This window comes from Engraulis encrasicolus, chromosome 18 (genome assembly GCF_034702125.1).
Source record: "Engraulis encrasicolus isolate BLACKSEA-1 chromosome 18, IST_EnEncr_1.0, whole genome shotgun sequence".
NCBI lineage: Eukaryota > Metazoa > Chordata > Actinopteri > Clupeiformes > Engraulidae > Engraulis > Engraulis encrasicolus.
Window position 1 is genome coordinate 827,140 of NC_085874.1, and position 17,428 is coordinate 844,567.

A 17,428-nucleotide genomic window follows, 5' to 3' on the forward strand; every position below is an offset into this window, starting at 1 on the left:
ATCTACGTCTATATATCTACGTCTAATCTACGTCTATATATCTACGTCTAATCTACGTCTATAGATCTACGTCTATTCTACGTCTAGCTATCTACGTCTAATCTACGTCTATATATCTACGTCTATTCTACGTCTAGCTATCTACGTCTAATCTACGTCTATATATCTACGTCTAATCTACGTCTATATATCTACGTCTATTCTACGTCTAGCTATCTACGTCTAATCTACGTCTATATATCTACGTCTATTCTACGTCTATATATCTACGTCTAATCTACGTCTATATATCTACGTCTATTCTACGTCTAGCTATCTACGTCTAATCTACGTCTATATATCTACGTCTATTCTACGTCTAGCTATCTACGTCTAATCTACGTCTATATATCTACGTCTATTCTACGTCTAGCTATCTACGTCTAATCTACGTCTATATATCTACGTCTAATCTACATCTGTCAATCTTCGTCTATTCTACGTCTAGCTATCTACGTCTAATCTACGTCTATATATCTACGTCTATATATCTACGTCTATTCTACGTCTAGCTATCTATGTCTAATCTACTTCTGTATATCTACGTCTAATCTACATCTGTCAATCTTCGTCTATTCTACGTCTAGCTATCTACGTGTAATGTACGTCTTTATATCTACGTCTATATATCTACGTCTATTCTACGTCTAGCTATCTACGTCTAATCTACGTCTATATATCTACGTCTAATCTACATCTGTCAATCTACGTCTATTCTACATCTAGCTATCTACGTCTAATCTACGTCTATATATCTACGTCTAATCTACATCTGTCAATCTACGTCTATTCTACATCTAATCTACATCTGTCAATCTACGTCTAATCTACGTCTATATATCTACGTCTAATCTACGTCTATATATCTACGTCTAATCTACGTCTATATATCTACGTCTAATCTACGTCTATATATCTACGTCTATTCTACGTCTAGCTATCTACGTCTAATCTACGTCTATATATCTTCGTCTATTCTACGTCTAGCTATCTACGTCTAATCTACGTCTATATATCTACGTCTAATCTACATCTGTCAATCTTCGTCTATTCTACGTCTAGCTATCTACGTCTAATCTACGTCTATATATCTACGTCTATATATCTTCGTCTATTCTACGTCTAGCTATCTACGTCTAATCTACGTCTATATATCTACGTCTAATCTACATCTGTCAATCTTCGTCTATTCTACGTCTAGCTATCTACGTCTAATCTACGTCTATATATCTACGTCTAATCTACATATGTCAATCTACGTCTATTCTACGTCTAGCTATCTACGTCTAATCTACGTCTATATATCTACGTCTATATATCTACGTCTAATCTACATCTGTCAATCTACGTCTATTCTACGTCTAGCTATCTACGTCTAATCTACGTCTATATATCTACGTCTAATCTACGTCTAGCTATCTACGTCTAATCTACGTCTATATATCTACGTCTAATCTACGTCTATATATCTATGTCTATTCTACGTCTAGCTATCTACGTCTTATCTACGTCTATATATCTACGTCTAATCTACGTCTATATATCTACGTCTATTCCACGTCTAGCTATCTTCGTCTAATCTACGTCTTTATATCTACGTCTAATCTACGTCTATATATCTACGTCTATTCCACGTCTAGCTATCTTCGTCTAATCTACGTCTTTATATCTACGTCTAATATACATCTGTCAATCTACGTCTATTCTACGTGTAGCTATCTACGTCTAATCTACGTCTATATATCTACGTCTAATCTACGTCTATATATCTACGTCTAATCTACGTCTATATATCTACGTCTATTCTACGTCTAGCTATCTACGTCTAATCTACGTCTATATATCTATGTCTATTCTACGTCTAGCTATCTACGTCTAATCTACGTCTATATATCTAGGTCTAATCTACGTCTATATATCTAGGTCTAATCTAAGTCTAAATATCTACGTCTATTCTACGTCTAGCTATCTACGTCTAATCTACGTCTATATATCTACGTCTATTCTACGTCTAGCTATCTACGTCTATTCTACGTCTAGCTATCTACGTCTATTCTACGTCTAGCTATCTACGTCTAATCTACGTCTATATATCTACGTCTAATCTACATCTGTCAATCTACGTCTATTCTACGTCTATATATCTACGTCTATTCTACGTCTAGCTATCTACGTCTAATCTACGTCTATATATCTACATCTATTCTACGTCTAGCTATCTATTCTACGTCTAGCTATCTACGTCTAATCTACATCTATATATCTACGTCTAATTTACGTCTAGCTATCTACGTCTAATCTACGTCTATATATCTACGCCTAATCTACATCTAGCTATCTACGTCTAATCTACGCCTATATATCTACGTCTAATCTACATCTGTCAATCTACCTCTATTCTACATCTAGCTATCTACGTCTAATCTACGTCTATATATCTACGTCTAATCTACGTCTATATATCTACGTCTAATCTAAGTCTAAATATCTACGTCTATTCTACGTCTATATATCTACGTCTAATCTAAGTCTAAATATCTACGTCTATTCTACGTCTAGCTATCTACGTCTAATCTACGTCTATATATCTACGTCTAATCTAAGTCTAAATATCTACGTCTATTCTACGTCTAGCTATCTACGTCTAATCTACGTCTATATATCTACGTCTAATCTACGTCTATATATCTACGTCTAATCTAAGTCTAAATATCTACGTCTATTCTACGTCTAGCTATCTACGTCTAATCTACGTCTATATATCTACGTCTATTCTACGTCTAGCTATCTACGTCTAATCTACGTCTATATATCTACGTCTAATCTACATCTGTCAATCTACGTCTATTCTACGTCTAGCTATCTACGTCTAATCTACGTCTATATATCTACGTCTAATCTACATCTGTCAATCTTCGTCTATTCTACGTCTAGCTATCTACGTCTAATCTACGTCTATATATCTACGTCTAATCTACATCTGTCAATCTACGTCTATTGTACGTCTAGCTATCTACGTCTAATCTACGTCTATATATCTACGTCTAATCTACATCTGTCAATCTTCGTCTATTCTACGTCTAGCTATCTACGTCTAATCTACGTCTATATATCTACGTCTAATCTACATCTGTCAATCTACGTCTATTCTACGTCTAGCTATCTACGTCTAATCTACGTCTATATATCTACGTCTAATCTACATCTGTCAATCTACGTCTATTCTACGTCTAGCTATCTACGTCTAATCTACGTCTATATATCTACGTCTAATCTACATCTGTCAATCTACGTCTATTCTACGTCTAGCTATCTACGTCTAATCTACGTCTATATATCTACGTCTAATCTACATCTGTCAATCTTCGTCTATTCTACGTCTAGCTATCTACGTCTAATCTACGTCTATATATCTATGTCTAATCTACATGTGTCAATATACGTCTATTCTACGTCTAGCTATCTACGTCTATATATCTACATCTATTCTACGTCTAGCTATCTACGTCTAATCTACGTCTATATATCTACGTCTATTCTACGTCTAGCTATCTACGTCTAATCTACGTCTATATATCTACGTCTATTCTACGTCTAGCTATCTACGTCTAATCTACGTCTATATATCTACGTCTAATCTACATCTGTCAATCTACATCTATTCTACGTCTAGCTATCTACGTCTAATCTACGTCTATATATCTACGTCTAATCTACATCTGTCAATCTACGTCTATTCTACGTCTAGCTATCTACGTCTAATCTACGTCTATATATCTACGTCTAATCTACATCTGTCAATCTACGTCTATTCTACGTCTAGCTATCTACGTCTAATCTACGTCTATATATCTACGTCTAATCTACGTCTATATATCTACGTCTATTCTACATCTAGCTATCTACGTCTAATCTACGTCTATATATCTACGTCTATTCTACGTCTAGCTATCTACGTCTAATCTACGTCTATATATCTACGTCTATTCTACGTCTAGCTATCTACGTCTAATCTACGTCTATATATCTACGTCTAATCTACATCTGTCAATCTACGTCTATTCTATGTCTAGCTATCTACGTCTAATCTACGTCTATATATCTACGTCTAATCTACATCTATATATCTACGTCTAATCTACATCTGTCAATCTACGTCTATTCTACGTCTAGCTATCTACGTCTAATCTACGTCTATATATCTACGTCTAATCTACATCTGTCAATCTACGTCTATTCTACGTCTAGCTATCTACGTCTAATCTACATCTGTCAATCTACGTCTATTCTACGTCTAGCTATCTACGTCTAATCTACGTCTATATATCTACGTCTAATCTACATCTGTCAATCTACGTCTATTGTACGTCTAGCTATCTACGTCTAATCTACGTCTATATATCTACGTCTAATCTACATCTGTCAATCTTCGTCTATTCTACGTCTAGCTATCTACATCTAATCTACGTCTATATATCTACGTCTAATCTACATCTGTCAATCTTCGTCTATTCTACGTCTAGCTATCTACGTCTAATCTACGTCTATATATCTACGTCTAATCTACATCTGTCAATCTACGTCTATTGTACGTCTAGCTATCTACGTCTAATCTAAGTCTAAATATCTACGTCTATTCTACGTCTAGCTATCTACGTCTAATCTACGTCTATATATCTACGTCTGTTCTACGTCTAGCTATCTACGTCGAATCTACGTCTATATATCTACGTCTATTCTACGTCTAGCTATCTACGTCTAATCTACGTCTATATATCTACGTCTAATCTACATCTGTCAATCTACGTCTATTCTACGTCTAGCTATCTACGTCTAATCTACGTCTATATATCTACGTCTAATCTACATCTGTCAATCTACGTCTATTCTACGTCTAGCTATCTACGTCTAATCTACGTCTATATATCTACGTCTAATCTACATCTGTCAATCTTCGTCTATTCTACGTCTAGCTATCTACGTCTAATCTACGTCTATATATCTACGTCTAATCTACATCTGTCAATCTACGTCTATTCTACGTCTAGCTATCTACGTCTAATCTACGTCTATATATCTACGTCTAATCTACGTCTATATATCTACGTCTATTCTACATCTAGCTATCTACGTCTAATCTACGTCTATATATCTACGTCTATTCTACGTCTAGCTATCTACGTCTAATCTACGTCTATATATCTACGTCTATTCTACGTCTAGCTATCTACGTCTAATCTACGTCTATATATCTACGTCTAATCTACATCTGTCAATCTACGTCTATTCTACGTCTAGCTATCTACGTCTAATCTACGTCTATATATCTACGTCTAATCTACATCTATATATCTACGTCTAATCTACGTCTGTCAATCTACGTCTATTCTACGTCTAGCTATCTACGTCTAATCTACGTCTATATTACATTACATTACATTACATTATATTGCATTTGGCAGACGCTTTATAACCAAAGCGACTTTCAAAAGAGGACATATTCAAGCCAACATCACAAGCAAATACAATGTGCACAGGAGATATACAGAACAATAAGTGCAGTTGCAGAGGGGTTAGGTTTTTTTTTTTTTTTTTTTTTTATAAATCAAAGAGTAAATAACGAGTACACACACACAAACTAACTAAACTAAACATCATGTCAGGAGTCTGCCCTGGGGCAAGGCCAGTTCAAGCATTAGTCTAGTAGATTCTCTCGAAAGAGGAAGGTCTTCAGTTGTTTCTTGAAGGCTGCAAGAGATGTGCTTAGTCTTGCTGCCTCTGGGAGACCGTTCCACCACTTGGGTACCACAACGGAGAACAATCTTGACTGGGAGTACCTAGAGCGACTGGATGGCAGAGCCAGACGGCTTGTGCTGGATGAGCGCAGTTCTCTTCCAGTAACATAGGGCGTTAGTAGGTCCTTCAGATACGCTGGGGCCGTTCTTGTGATGGTTTTTTAGGCAAGGGTCAATGCCTTGTGCTTGATCCGGGCGGTGATCGGTAACCAGTGCAACTCAATAAATAGAGGAGTAACATGGGTCCTTTTGGGTTGATTGAATATCAACCGTGCCGCCGCATTCTGGATCATCTGCAGAGGTTTTAGCGCACAAGCAGGTAGGCCTGTCATGAGTGAGTTGCAGTAGTCAACCGCGGGACAGGACAGTGGCCTGCACCAGTCGTTGTGTAGAATATTGTGTCAGCACAGATCTGATATTCCGTACGTTGGACATCTGGAATCGACAGGTCCGGGTGACTGTGAGTCGATGTATTTGGAGCATGACAGCTCATCATCAATCATGACGCCAAGGTTTTTGGCGACTTTGTTTGGGGTCACGATGGTGGAGCCTATCTTGAGGTTGATGTTGTGACTGAGCGACTCTTTAGCTGGGATCACCAGGAGCTCTGTCTTGGCCAGGTTCAGCTGTAGGTGGTGGTCCTTCATCCATCTTGACAAATCGGTGAGGCAGGCAGAGATGCGTTCCGAAACCGTGGTGTCATCTGGACGGAACGACAGGTACATCTGGGTATCATCAGCATAGCAGTGGTAGGAGAACCCATGTGTTTGAATGACACGTCCCAGGGAGGAGGTGTATATTGCAAACAGAAGGGGTCCCAGCACTGATCCTTGGGGTACGCCTGTGGAGAGGGTGTGAGTCGTAGACAGTTTCCCTTGCCATGACACACTGAAGGTGCGTCCAGAGAGGTAGGAGTTGAACCATGAGTGGACAACGCCTGTGATTCCCATGGCTGTGAGTATCCTCAGGAGGATCTTGTGGTTGACTGTGTCAAAGGCTGCAGACAGGTCTAGTAGGATGAGGACCGAGGATAGTCCTTCCGTTCTTGCAGTCCTTAGAGCTTCAGTCACTGAGAGTAACGCAGTTTCAGTTGAATGTCCGCTTCTGAAACCAGATTGTTTTGGGTCCAGTAATCCGTTCTGGTTGGTGACCTGCTTTGCAACTGCACTTTCTAGCGTCTTGGATAGGAAGGGAAGCAGTGAGACAGGTCTGTAGTTTTCGACATGAGCAGGGTTCAGTGTAGGCTTCTTCAGTAGTGGTGTCACCCTTGCTTGTTTGAAGGCGGAGGGGACAGTGCCGGAGGAGAGTGAGGAGTTCATGATGGATGTGATTGCTGGGACCACTGTTTGGGCAATATCTTGAAGAAGGTTCGTGGGCACTGGGTCCATTAGGCAGGTGGTGGGACGGCTTCTTGTGATGAGTTTGGAAACGTCTTCTTCAGAGAGCAGAGTGAATTCTTTAAGTGTTGCAGGAGTCGGCGTGTTTCCCACGGGGGTGTCTTCTGGGCGGGAGGTCGGCTCACAGAATTGCTTGCTAATATTTGCCGTCTTTTCCGTGAAGAAGGTGGCAAAGTTGTCTGGTTTCTACTAGCATAAGCAGAGATAAAGTCTGCTTTGTTGACAGCTGATTGGCAGTTCCAGAGACCAACAGTGAAGGAGGTGATTGAAGTTGTGTTCGGTTGTAGTGGCTGAAGGTTGGCCAGGTTTCTGCGTTGGTTGGAGGGTTTGAAAGGCCTGCGCCTTCTGCAGATTACTGGGATTTTCTGGAAACACATTGTCAATGTAGGTCAGTAGTGAGATACAAAATGTGCCTTACGTGTCCTTGCTTCGGTGGAGTTGCACAGGTAGAGTTGCCTGTCTTGTCACTCTACGTCTATATATATCTACGTCTATTCTATATCTGTCAATCTACGTCTATTGTACTTCTAGCTATCTACCTCTAATCTACGTCTATATATCTACGTCTAATCTACATCTGTCAATCTACGTCTATTGTACGTCTAGCTATCTACGTCTAATCTACGTCTATATATCTACGTCTAATCTACATCTGTCAATCTTCGTCTATTCTACGTCTAGCTATCTACGTCTAATCTACGTCTATATATCTACGTCTAATCTACATCTGTCAATCTACGTCTATTGTACGTCTAGCTATCTACGTCTAATCTAAGTCTAAATATCTACGTCTATTCTACGTCTAGCTATCTACGTCTAATCTACGTCTATATATCTACGTCTATTCTACGTCTAGCTATCTACGTCGAATCTACGTCTATATATCTACGTCTATTCTACGTCTAGCTATCTACGTCTAATCTACGTCTATATATCTACGTCTAATCTACATCTGTCAATCTACGTCTATTCTACGTCTAGCTATCTACGTCTAATCTACGTCTATATATCTACGTCTAATCTACATCTGTCAATCTTCGTCTATTCTACGTCTAGCTATCTACGTCTAATCTACGTCTATATATCTACGTCTAATCTACATCTGTCAATCTACGTCTATTCTACGTCTAGCTATCTACGTCTAATCTACGTCTATATATCTACGTCTAATCTACGTCTATATATCTACGTCTATTCTACATCTAGCTATCTACGTCTAATCTACGTCTATATATCTATGTCTATTCTACGTCTAGCTATCTACATCTAATCTACGTCTATATATCTACGTCTAATCTACGTCTATATATCTACGTCTAATCTAAGTCTAAATATCTACGTCTATTCTACGTCTAGCTATCTACGTCTAATCTACGTCTATATATCTACGTCTATTCTACGTCTAGCTATCTACGTCGAATCTACGTCTATATATCTACGTCTAATCTACATCTGTCAATCTACGTCTATTCTACGTCTAGCTATCTACGTCTATCCCTCTACTTCTAATCTACGTCTATATATCTGTTGGAGCCATTTTGGGTTTTTGTTTAATTAGTGGAAGGTGAAATGATGCCTATGATTGTAATTGTTTTGAAATGCTGATTTTGATTAACAAAGTGTTAAGTTAAGGTTAAGAAATGGCATACATGCCTTATTTCTTTTGATCTTGTACAGCTGTTCCTAATTACCTTACTATCTGTCATGTGATATATATATATATATACGTCTAATATAAGTCTGTCTATCTATGTCTAATCTACATCTACAAAGCGGATTCCAAAAAAGTTGGAACACTTGGTATTTTGTGAATAAAATAAAAATGCTGGCATTTTCAAAACATTCAATATGTTAATAAGGTAGAGCATTGCGTACAGACAACATATCAGTTGTTGAAGTCAGCAAAATTGTTGTTTTGAGGTAATTATGTGATCATTTGAAATTTCACCCTTGCAACAAATCCCAAAAAAGTTGGGACGGGGCCAATAAAATGCTTTTTATGTTTGATAAGACTACAAATAACACAAGGGAAGATACTTAACAGTTAGATATTTTAATTGATGCCATGATTTTATAAAAAAAAATAGATATTTGGATGTGCGAGACTCGATTTCAGCAGCTCAACTGATAGGTGTGTTCTTCAACTTGTTCCCCTTATTGTTATGCTTAATATGTGGCATATCTTGACTGCAAGAGAACAATTTTGTCACCTGTTTACTCTTATGATGGAACCACATCATTGGAACATAGTAGAGATTGAAATCTGCCACCATTATGGGGCAATATCTAAAGGCGGTACTCCAAAATATAATGCCTTGGTAGCTATGTATGCTGTTTAAAGTCTGTATATATCATTAAACATTCATTTCATTTTAATGCTCTACATGAGTAAGAAGACCATAACCAAGGCACCTCTGCACCCCTTTACCGTCACATATGCTGTCTTTCAGACTGACTACTAAAACAAGCTGAAGTATTCATTTTCTTCATAACCTGGAGGGTGCATGACTCCATGATTTTAAAAAAGGATGAAATATTTTCCATTCTGTAATCAGAGGACAGTTTCACATGTCTCCTAGGTCCATCTAGAATGAGCTTCGCCACTTGCAACTCTGTTTAATGTCTGCATCATGTGCTTTAATCAAATGTTGTGTTTATGGTCATTTTTTCAACAGCTGTCATTGTTGGAGTGTCAGAGTTTGCTTATTGACGATGAGTATGTCATGATATCATAACCCGTGCAAGGATTTCACAGAACTCCATATTACGGAAATAGGCCTTATATGCCTGCAATTTTGATAATTCAATCTTTCTGTGTAATAGATCAGTAATTAGTGCCTCAAAATCTTCGCCACTGAGTGCCACAGCCTTTCTGTGATGATATTTTATTTGTGCATTCATGTTGGTAGTCAATATAGATCCTTTTAAAATATTCTTCCTTGTGTTATTTTTAGAATTATCTAACTATACCAACATGTTTTGGCCACGTCCCAACTTTTTTGAGATTTGTTGCATGGGTCGAATTTTAAATGAACACATATTTCCCCCAAAACAATATTTTTGCCTCCATTTAACAGTTGCTATGCCGACCTTGTGACATTGGGCATCTTACACATGGAATGAATGTTTTGAAAATGGCAGCATTTTGCTTTTATTCACAAAATACCAAGTGTCCCAACTTTTTTGGAATCCGCTTTGTAGATACGGGCAGTCATGGGTGAGCGGTTAGGGCGTCAGACTTGCATCCCAGAGGTTGCCGGTTCGACTCCTGACCCGCCAGGTTGGTGGGGGGAGTAATCAACCAGTGCTCTCCCCCATCCTCCTCCATGACTGAGGTACCCTGAGCATTGTACCGTCCCACCGCACTGCTCCCCATGGGGCGCCACTGAGGGCTGCCCCCTTGCACGGGTGAGGCATAAATGCAATTTCGTTGTGTGCAGTGTGCAGTGTTCACTTGTGTGCTGTTGAGTGCTGTGTCACAATGACAATGGGAGTTGGAGTTTCCCAATGGGCTTTCTTTCTTTCTTTCAAATTGCAGGGTTGTTGAGGATGGACATTCATTTTCAGCACTCCTCTAAGACTAAGGATTGAGGTCTGAACCACTCCATGACCATGGTTTTAGTATCGAACGTTTAGTATATAGAACATTTAGTATATAGAACGTTTGAACTACAGTATTTTGGATGTAAGTTTTGGGTTATTATCTTATTGAAAGATCCAGTGAAGATCTTAGCTTCCTCTATGAGCATATTTTTTCACCACATTTTTCCACATTTTATCATAATCTTCTGTTGTTATGGTGCCGTTGTAACGTGACGCCCCCTAGCCTACTGAGGGTGAATATGAAAATGTTTTTTAAATGTCTGGTTCAGGCGCCAGGCAGTTTAACAAACTACCAAAGTTTAAAGTTAAGAGATGCCACGTCAGCATTTAAACACAAAATAGTTACCAAACACAAATAAATCAGTTCAACACAAAGTTATCTTTTCTTTTCTTTTAGTGATCACGAGTTCATAATTCAAAACAAGGCATTCAAGGTTTCAAAATAATAAACACAACATAAATGTAGTCCATACAGGTCCATAATTATGTGCGTGTTGGGCGAGTGTGTGTGTGTGTGCGTGTGCGTGTGCGTGTGCGTGTGTGTGGAGAGAGGTGGCTGAGATGAGAACTGTAAGAGCAGCAACGAGTTTGAGAGTGGAGGAAGAGCCAGGTGCACGAAGATGAAGTTTACCGTCCGTTGTGTTCAAGTGTTCTGTTCGCCCTGATCCAGGATTCGTCCTGACAGCGAATGTGATCTGAGGATGCCTCCAGGTCTGCACGCCGACACAGGTGCACGAGAACAACGACTCCAGCGTTGTCGGAGTCGCCCAGGTCCGCGTGGGTTTCACCTTGCCGAACAGCACACGAGAATCCTCTTCATAACTTGACTTTTACTCCGTTCATCCGGCACAAGGAATGGAACTGGAAACGTGCGACGGCTGTGCAAAACTTCTCTTCATGGCGCACACTTTTCCTCTTCTTCTCTCTCGCTCTGCTCCTCTGCACGCGCTGTAATTGCAGAACAGTCTCACCCGCCATTGAGCTTGAACTTGGGCTATTTAACAAGAGGCCACTCCCCGCATGACTCGGAGCGCCGTGGTGTTCGCTGGGAAGTGTAGTGAAAAGGTAGCGCAGTCCCCTGACTGGCCAAGTCAGAGGGGCGGTCCGCTACACTCTCCCCCCCTTGGAAAGACAAGCGTAGGTTGGATGAAACTCACCACCCAGGGTAGCACATGATGTCAGCCTCATCTTCTGAAGAGTCAGTGGAGAAGGGTCCGTCATCACTGCTACTGGTCCTGGTATGAGGAACAAGTGTGTGAAACATTTTAAATACAGAAAGTGAATACAGTTCTTCTGCTTTGTCAGAACTCTGGACTAAGGCTGCTGTTGGATTGCAAACATTAATGTCCTGAACTGCACCACAGTCTGTAACAGCAGGTTCACATGGAGCTGCAGTTGAAGGCTGTCCTCTGCTTCCAGTGTCAGTCTTTGGAGAGGCCCTCATGAAGCTCTTTAATGAACTCCACAGGTTAGGCCAAAAAACAGCACTGTGCAAACGATAGAAAGTCTTAAACAGCCCCTGGTGCTCGGGTTGTGTGTAAGCACGCAGGACAGCTTCCACCAGTGTAGAGGGAATGTAAAGTCTGTACTGACCAGATTGGGTCTTCCTATACACCACACCTGCAGACACAGCATACTTCCGGCTTGTGTCTTCACAGCCTTCGCCGATGGAGTGCAGGATGCGCTGGATCACAGGGCACCTCTGCTGCTCTGCATGCACTGTAGACATGGAGACTGGGAGGCGAACTGGAGAAGTAGGCTGCATGTCCGACTCCGGTTGCACAGAGGTGAAGAGACAAGCACCACCTCGACCTGCAGCTGGAGATGCTTCTGGAGCACAGCAAGTTGCAGGTGGTCTACCTGGGGATTCGCTGAGTCTCGAGGCCACCTGGTGGTCACCCTGCAGGTTGACGTGATGAACCTGGAGGTCATGTCTGAGCTGATCCACCCAGCCCCGAATTTCAGTCAGCTGCTGCAGTTGCTGCTTAAAATCCACAAAGAATATTCTCATGTTATCCAGCATTGCACTGAGTTCTATTTTGATGTTCTTTCCTAGTGTTTCAATGTTCTTTTGTGTTGCATTAAAATCCATATCCCACTCCACTTGACTTCTGGTGTTCAATACTCCAAAAGAGACCAGAGGGAGGGGAGGTTGGATTGGTATGAAAAGGGCGTTCCGTGGTGGAACAGAGAGAACGTTGATGGACATAGTGGCTGAAGTTGGCTGTACTGCCAAGCAGGTCAAAGCAAGGATGTGTGTATATGTGAATCAGTTGTAGATATGTGCTGTTGTGAGTGTATACAAACGAATGGGAATTACAGCAATAATGCATATGAATAATCTCCCAAATCATTAACTCAATGCACCATCAACATCACTGTTTTGTTTACATTTAAGCACATCCAATATTTTTAACAGGTTACAAAATCACTATGCATTTTCTTTAGAGACATTTTTTGTCCAAAGTGCCTTTTTGTCAATGTGCCATTTTTTCAGTGATTATTTTTCTTAGAGATTGTTTTAAACCCACTTAGGCTATATAAGCCACTGAAAGCAGTCCAAGTTCAGTCCTTTTCAATATAATTGTCCATTCAATGCAATGCAACACTTCAGTTCAGTTTCAATTGTCCACAGTTAGTTGTAGCCACAGAAATAGACAATTAATCAGCTCCACATGAAAACAGTTTGCATTCAGCAAGACGAAATATTCAATGTTCAAGTGAATTGTCCATGCATGAATCATGATCACATCAGAGTCTGTCAATTTAGTTCAGTCCCTGTTCAGGCGCCATTCTGTAACGTGACGCCCCCTAGCCTACTGAGGGTGAATATGAAAATGTTTTTTAAATGTCTGGTTCAGGCGCCAGGCAGTTTAACAAACTACCAAAGTTTAAAGTTAAGAGATGCCACGTCAGCATTTAAACACAAAATACTTACCAAACACAAATAAATCAGTTCAACACAAAGTTATCTTTTCTTTTCTTTTAGTGATCACGAGTTCATAATTCAAAACAAGGCATTCAAGGTTTCAAAATAATAAACACAACATAAATGTAGTCCATACAGGTCCATAGGCCTAACCATGTGCGTGTTGGGTGAGTGTGTGTGTGTGTGTGTGTGTGTGTGTGTGTGTGTGTGTGTGTGTGTGTGTGTGTGTGTGTGTGTGTGTGTGTGTGTGTGTGTGTGTGTGTGGAGAGGTGGCTGAGATGAGAGCTGTAAGAGCAGCAACGAGTTTGAGAGAGGAGGAAGAGCCAGGTGCACAAAGATGAAGTTTACCGTCCGTTGTGTTCAAGTGTTCTGTTCGCCCTGATCCAGGATTCGTCCTGACAGCGAATGTGATCTGAGGATGCCTCCAGGTCTGCACGCCGACACAGGTGCACGAGAACAACGACTCCAGCGTTGTCGGAGTCGCCCAGGTCCGCGTGGGTTTCACCTTGCCGAACAGCACACGAGAATCCTCTTCATAACTTGACTTTTACTCCGTTCATCCGGCACAAGGAATGGAACTGGAAACGTGCGACGGCTGTGCAAAACTTCTCTTCATGGCGCACACTTTTCCTCTTCTTCTCTCTCGCTCTGCTCCTCTGCACGCGCTGTAATTGCAGAACAGTCTCACCCGCCATTGAGCTTGAACTTGGGCTATTTAACAAGAGGCCACTCCCCGCATGACTCGGAGCGCCGTGGTGTTCGCTGGGAAGTGTAGTGAAAAGGTAGCGCAGTCCCCTGACTGGCCAAGTCAGAGGGGCGGTCCGCTACACCGTACACCCAAACAAGGTTTCCTGTGCCTGAGGCTGCCACAGAATGATACTTCCACCACCATGTTTAATTGTGGAAACCATGTTAAAAAGATTTAAGGCCTGTCCCTTTCTTCACCTGACAGAATTCATGCATCAAAGCAGGTGCAATTGAATCTCATAAGATGAAAGCAGAGACTTTCAAAATTCATTTTTGACTTTCAAATGTTCACAGGCAAAGATCAATAACACTCTGATATGCACCGCCTTTAGTAAAGGGGTTCTTCTGTGATGATGGCCCGAAAGCCCAATATGATGACAAGCCCTAACAGCTGTCTTTCTTGAAATAAAAACTCCAGGTGAGACCAGGCCAATAACAATAATCTAGGCAGGAATCCAATGCTTCTTTGGTCTAATGAGACTAAGCCGTTCCCACAGTTACACATAATGGTGGGGACATCAAGTTTTTAGTCTGTTATTCAGCCTCAGACACAGGGAGTCTGGGTCTGGATCTGAATTGCTGGGTCTTCCAACAACATTGTAACCCAAAGCATACATTTCAATTAGTTTAGAGGCCAGCTGAGTATGTGGACGCAAACTAAGTCATCAGAGAAGTGTAAATCATCTGAGTACACAATGCCAAAGGGCCATTCAAGTATACTGTACTATGAAAGCAGTAAGTCATCCAAGTATACTATGTGGAAGTAAGTCAGCTATATGGAAATAAGTCATCCGAGTGTATTATGTGGGCATAAGCCATCTGAGTTCTAATATGGAATAAGCCATCTGACTGCAAACTAAGTATGCCATCTGAGTATATTACGTGGAAGTATACAAGTATGCGTGTACTCTATGCAGTTTTGTCATTTATGCCTTTTGCATTAAACAGTAGCCTAGTCAAATAACTGCAGGAGTGTCTATGCTATCAGATAAACTCTTACAAATGAACAAAATGGGCTACAACGGACCACGGATCACATTTGCTTTAGCTGTAAGGATTTAAAACCTATAAGACAAACCCTGATAAAAACTCGACTGCATTTCCGCAGAGACAATGCTATTATTATGCTTGTAGCTTATGCACACACATACATACACAAACACACGCGCACACACACACACACACACACACACACACACACACACACACACACACACACACACACACACACACACACACACACACACAGAGAGCTGCCGTAAACACATGCAGAAACACAAGGGAAAGAGATAGAGATCGATCTGAGTGTGTGTGTCTGTCTGTCTGTCTGTCTGAGAGAGAGAGAGAGAGAGAGAGAGAGAGGTGTGTGTGTGTGTGTGTGTGTGTGTGTGTGTGTGTGTGTGTGTGTGTGTGTGTGTGTGTGTGTGTGTGTGTGTGTGTGTGTGTGTGTGTTGGCGCACGCATGTAGATGCTTCAGGTGCCTTTCAGTAATGGGTGAGTAGGGAGAGGTAAGGGTGGGATTCGAACCTGCAACCCTCTGACAGACCAACACCCTACCCATTAGGCCACTGCCTCTTACTGTATACAGTGGCCACAGCAGCATTGTTGCCCAGCAGTGAGCACAGCAGCACGGTTGCCCAGGTGACAGCAGAGTTCTAATATGTGCAGCCTTATTTTTACTCTGTCATATCTCCAAAGGTTTTGGAAAGTTGTCAAATGATATTAACACACATAAAATGTCACAACCCTGCTCTCCATGTCAAAGCTGAGATCACTATTCTAGGCCTAATGGTTCAGTCAAAAAATGGACAGTTTCAGGCCTATGCGCTGAGCTGTTCACACATTTTTTTTCTAAATGAATGGGGTCACCTCATAGGGATTTTAACACTGCTCTCTCTGAAACATTTTTAAGAGTTGGCTAATGATCTTAACACAGTTTGTACTCAGACCCAAGACCTCTCTGACAATGCCTTTACCTAGTCGATAGGTGAAGCGGTTTATTTTATTATATTTAAAAACAGAGGACAGGTCACCTCTTACTCTAACTGCCACAGGTTGTGACATCATCATCTTGACCATTCAACATTCATTTCAATGAGAGGCGAAACAGAGAGAAAACGGAGGAAAAACGAGTCTGGTGAACGAATGAAAAGGGGTAGGCCAGCGAAAAATACACCACCCTGAGCCCTTTTCGAGCCGGTTGTTTTGGCGTTCGAACCGCGTCTCAATCTCGAAAGCTGCGACGATTCAAAACCGGCATACGAATGAATGGCAAATCCCATAGACCCGAGGTGAAAGCGAATAAACTGTCGGAGACCAATTAGTATGGCAAGCAAGCATACTAAACAAGCTCCATATCCTCATAAGCCAATGGGTATTGAGTGGAAGTTTACGGATTGCAGGTTACGGGCAGGTTAGGGGATTAGTCAAGTCAGGTCAAGTATACTTTATTGTCAAAAATCTATGTAACAGGGTTAGCACAGAAGTTTGAACACACACACACACAGCTACAGAAGTACAATCAGTGGTCATACTAGTAAAGTGAAATGTGTAGATCTGTATACAAGGTGAACAAGAATGAAGTGCCAGTGGCATGGTGAAAGAAATGTTCATGGGATGTCCACCTTGGAATGTTCGTGTGGTTTTCTTCAGTGTGTTGATGAGTCTGATTGCTTGAGGAAAGAAGATGTTCCTCAGTCTGCTTGTGCAGGAGCGCAGGTTGCGGTACCGCTTCCCTGATGGTAGAAGGGAGAACAGTCTGTGTGCTGGATGAGTTGAGTTGTGTCTTTGGTGATGGTCATTTCCCTCTTGGAACAGTGTGAAGTGTACAGGTCCTGAATGACTGGTATGGGTGATCTGATGGTCTTTTCTGCTGTCCGCACCACCCTCTGCAGCGCCTTCTTGTCTGCAGCTAGGCA